This window comes from Physeter macrocephalus, chromosome 17 (genome assembly GCF_002837175.3).
Source record: "Physeter macrocephalus isolate SW-GA chromosome 17, ASM283717v5, whole genome shotgun sequence".
NCBI classification, from domain to species: domain Eukaryota; kingdom Metazoa; phylum Chordata; class Mammalia; order Artiodactyla; family Physeteridae; genus Physeter; species Physeter macrocephalus.
Window position 1 is genome coordinate 21,317,963 of NC_041230.1, and position 5,346 is coordinate 21,323,308.

Here is a 5,346-nt window from a genome sequence, read left to right on the forward strand (position 1 = left end):
TTTGTTGGCAATCTGTATATCTTCTTTGGAGAAATGTCTATTTAGGTCTTCTGCCCATTTTTGGATTGGGTTGTTTGTTTTTTCGTTATTGAGCTGCATGAGCTGCTTGTCAATCTTGGAGATTAATCCTTTGTCAGTCGCTTCATTTGCGAATATTTTCTCCCATTCTGAGGGTTGTCTTTTGGTCTTGTTTATGGTTTATTATCCATGCTGTTGAAACTCCCCTAACATTAATTCAACCTGCTACAACTACCACAGCATTGAGGGGAGTTATTTATAAAATTCAGTCATCTTAAGTGAGATGCAATTTCTGGACCAAATTCTACTGCAACGATTGCCTGCCTGCCAGCTCCCTGATGCTCCTAATTCGCAGTATTTTCCCTTCGCCCTTTACAGCAGGGTTTCTCAACAATGGCACAGCCAACATCTGGGGCAGATAATTCTTCGTGGTGGGGGTCTGTCCTGTGAATTATACAATGTTTGGCAGCATCCCTGGCCTCACTCACTGGATGCCATTAGCACCCTCCCACCCCAATTGTGCCCACAAGAAAAATGTCTCCAGATATTGCCGAATATCCCCTGGGGAAGTGGGGAGACTAACCCCCACCATTACCCCCAAAGAGAACCAATGGTCTCCACAAGTTCAGGGAAAGCCCTGTCCCTGGGGCTGAGCTAATGGGAATTCAGATTCCATCTCCTCCTCCCTTCTGCATACTCCCTGTGGGACACACACACACACACACACACACACACACACACACACACACACACACACACATCTAGTATAATGAAAGCTCTCTGAGTTCCCTTCGATTTGCTGTCCTGTCTGTATTGAATGTGGAACAACATGGCTTAAGAGAGTCCTGGTCAGTCTTGTGTCCACCAGGCAAGTGACTGAACAACTCAACTCCCATCACTACTTACCCATCACTGCTTCTCCTCAACCTATCTGGAGAACATGTTCTTGCCAGGACTACCTGTCTTTAAAGCCAAGCTTAAGTCTCACTTCTTCCATGAATCCTTGTTGGCCTGTTCAACTTCCTGTGGCTGGTGAGGGCAGTTGAATGACTGTTTGATTCATTTATTCAGCAAATACTTACTGAGCACCTACTATGTGTCGGGCATTGTTCTGAGTCCTGGGAATATAGCAATCAACAAAGCAAAGTGTCTACTCTCATGAACTTAGCAGAAGGGAAGAGACAATGAATGAATGAATGAATGAATGATGTAGTGTGGGGGCGTAACTGTAGGGGTTTGGAGGGCTCAATAGTCTATCCCCCATGTGTGGTAGGTAGTTTCCAAAGAAGGCCCTTCCCTCCCTGTATGTGCAGACTGCTCTTTACATCAAGATGCCGGCATGGCTCTGTGACTGCATCGACCAATAGGATTCAGTAAGAGTGATATTCCAGGGCTTCTACGACCAACTCCTAAGAAGACTGTGGCTTCTACTTCCTTCCTCTTGGAACACTTGCTTTTGGAACAGTCCCACTTGGAACCTAGTTGCCATGCCAAGAGGAAGCCCAAGCCCAAGCAGCTATGTGGAGGAGAGCCAAGCCCTGCCCACCACCCCCCACCGCCCAGCAGACAGCCCCAGATGAGCTCCCAGCTAGTGGCCAGTGCCAAACACCAGTCATGTGAGTGAGGCCATTTTGGACCTTCCAGCCAGTCCAGCATTCCAGCTGACAACCTGGGAAGCAAAAGCTCTATCTGGTCAACCCACAGACTCTTGAGAAATAGTAAATTGTTAACTTAAGCTACCGAGTTTGGGGCGATTTGTTATGCAGTGATAGATAAAAGAGACACATCTAAATCCATAACCAATGACAGGCCAACATAAGAGCCCAACAGATATTTAAACTTATAATTGGTAATGTTGACTGGAGGATATGGCTAGTTAATGCTTTACTCATGAACGAGACAGAGTCCAGTGACTGACACAGCTGGATACCCTCAGGCCTTCTCTTCTTCCCCCTCCCTCCTGGGCAGGTGGGAGGCCCCTTTTGTGAGATAGAGAGCAGACGAGGACTTGCTCTCTGCAGAAAGGATGGCTCCCCAGAGAAGGCGGCCAAGCTGAGCATGCTCAGTGTCTTCCCCCAAACTCATCCATCAGACAACTCAATCCTCCCACAGAGAACAGGGAGTGATGGGTAGGGAGACAGGCCAACAGAGATGGTCTGGCTGGTCTTCCTCCACATGGAAATATGAAGAATATGAGAAAAAGAGTGTCCCAGCAGTGACAAGGGCTGTGCCAAGGAGAAGCTGTGTTTGTGCTACTCAACACAGGCTGGACAGGGAAGCCCTCTTTGAGGGGTGGACATTTGAGCAGGGATCTGGATGGGGGGCCGTGGGGACATCTGGAGAAGAGCTTCTAGGCAGAGACAGTGGTTCATGTGTTTGCAGAACAGCAGGGAGGCCCAGGTGCCTGAAGCTGGGGGCGGGGCATGAGAAGAGGAGAAGGGATGGAGGTTTAGAGGTGGGCAGATGCCAGAACATGGGGGCCAAGTGGACTGGGAAGGATGTCGGACTTTATTTTACATGTGATGGGAAGTCACCAGAAGGTGATCAATGTTCCTTGATAAATGGGGTCTCCAAGTCACAAAGGCAAGGGCTTCAGTGTCCTGGTAGTTAGGTTTCCTGTTTGTTGGAGGTGTGGCTGAGCCAGGAAGAAGGGGCTGCAGGGCTCCTGTGCGTTGGTGAGGCCACCAGGCTGCAGGGGTGGAGACTCCAAGTGCTCAGTCACGTGCACTGCAATCAGGTCCAACACCTGGCTGGTTACAGACGCTTTCAGAACAAAATGGCCAAACGAAAGGTGTTTGCTTTGCGGGACCTCTGGTCTGAGCCACACGGGCAGTGGAATTTCAGACAACAAACCACGTGAGTGCCTATGTAATGTTCAGGGCATTCTACAGACACTGGGTGGGAGGGAGGGGCAGCAATGACTACAGTGGGCTCTGCTTCTCTTCCTGGAGAAGGAGAAGGAAGGTGATGTCTCCATAATGAAAGGGAGGATGCTGTCACCACCACAGGGAGTGCTGAGGGTGCTCAGAAGATGCAGAGACCACATACGAGGAGGGGATTGGCTGAAGTTGCTGTGGCATGGAAGATATGCTATACAAACTTACGAGTGTATTATATACACTGCTTTTCCAAATACTTCTTGCAGGCTTAACCCTACGTGAGGAACTGGGCTATGCACCCAGCACTTACAACAGTAGGTGTTCTGCAGATTATTGATTGGCTGACTCTACACCGATGATCCTATTTAGCCCCCACAAACAACTCTATGAAGTAGGCATCATGCCCATTTTACAGATGAAGAAACTGAGACTTAGGGGGGTTAAGGAACTTGTCTGAAGTCCCCGCCACCAGGAGGTGATAGAGGCAGGACTGGCAGAGCAGGTCTGCAGTATTGAAGACTTCTCTGCAGAAGTAGAAAGGGTGGAGGCCTACCTTGGTTCTCCTCCAACTCTCTGGCTGGGCAACATCTAAGGGCCTCCTCACCCTGAGATGCTGTCTTCCTTTCCATAGAAAGGGTGGGGCAGGCTCACAGGAAGCTGGGTCACCACCCTTTTCCTCCGGCTTCCCAGAGTAAAAAATAACTTGCTGTTTCCGGAAGTACGTGCATACTGCAGGAAGGACGTGGAATATTAGCCAAGGCTCCCTTTGTTCTGCAATGGGGTAAAAAGTGTAGCTGCCTCTCCAGCTCCGCTCCCTTCTCTCCCATCACCACCTCTTGTCTCCTCTCATTCAGAATAACTGGGAGAGCTTGTACTGGAATTCCAGTTTTTCCTAAAGTGTGGAAAACTCATCTCTGCTGGTATGGCAAACGATCTTCACTGGGAAACAGCCAGACTTCTAAGGAATCGTAATTGTTATGTATTTTTTTTTACAGTCCTGTTTTTGGTGAGAAATACCGGGCTTCCAGTTATTACAGCAATCAAATATTTCCCTCATAATTATATTTAAATTTAAAACGTGAGTTGATTTTAAGAAAAATGTTAACCGGTTAACAACTTGGGTGGTGTGGAGATACGGCCAGAATCACGAGCAAGGATATAAAGGGCTCGAGCGTGGGAAATACTCATCTTAGTTTAGAGCCCAGTACACCACCTCTTAAGAAGGGCTGTGAGAATAGCGGCAAATTTTTTGGAAGAGCCCCGTCAGTGCGTCTAAGGGCTGGCTCTAGGCCGGCCCAGGAGCTGCAAGGACAGGAGTCTTGGCTCTGCCATTCCCCCTGGGGGCCTGCGTGAGCCTCCTGGCTCTGGGCCGAGTTCCCCTTTTCTGCAGTTGAGGAGGTTGCCGCCCTTCCAGCCGACGCCTTCTCCTGCTTTCACCCTCCTGCCAGCTCTGGAGCTTAGACCAGGAGACAGTGTAAAGGGAAACGATTTCATGTTTCACATGCACACTCGCTTCCTTATCAAATACTCCTTGCGCCCCTCTGTGCACCGGGCACCTCTGCTCTCTCTAGGAAAGTCGTTACTTAAGGCCGCCTTGTCTCGGCCACCAAAGCCCAGGGCGCCACCTGCTGTCCCCGTGGCGCCAGTGCAGCCTCCGATTTCGAGCCCCCTTCATCCGGAGGGAGAGGATGAGGATCCCCGGGAAATCCGGGGACGCAAGTCTTTTGCGAGCAGCTGGCAAGGCCGAAAGGGGATGCAAAGTAAATGGATGTGGGCGATTGGAAGAAAAGCCTCCCACGGATGGAAGGGCCCGGAGAGAACCGAAGGAAAGTGGCAGCTTCCGCCGCCGTGTCTCGCCGTGCTTTTCTCTGGGATAAACGCTTACCACTGGCACCTCCAGGCGACCAAGGGGCACTGGGTCTGCTCCCCACCGCATCCCCGGGTCTGGAGAGAGCAGCTGGGGAGCTGCATCAGAATCTCAATAAATGGATGATGAATGAATTTAATTGGGACAGTGCATTCTTTTTTGCTGCTTTAAGTGGAGAGGAAGGCGATGCAAGATTCAAGGTACAGAAAAGGCACCTCCTCCCCCCCGCCGCCCCGCAACACACACGGAAATTGCTCCCCAAAGCTCTCTTTCTCAGCAGCCTCAGCGAGGAGGCTGGAACTTCTCTGCGACCAGAATGACATCTCCATGTCCTTCCGCCTGGGCCTGCCACTTCCCGCCCCCACCGCCAGCGCCCGCCCTCCTCCACCTGGTGGAAGCTTGAGCAAACAGCTCAAAGTCCAGGTAGGTTTTGTAGCTGGAGGCCAGGGCGCATCCAGGAGCACAGGCTCTCCACCTTAGGTGTTCTCTCGCTTTGGTCTGAGTTGGTCGTGGTGGTGGGAGGTGTTAGAATCGGAGTGCTCTGGTCTCACCAGTAGATTCTGGGGCAGTGGGTTTGGAGTG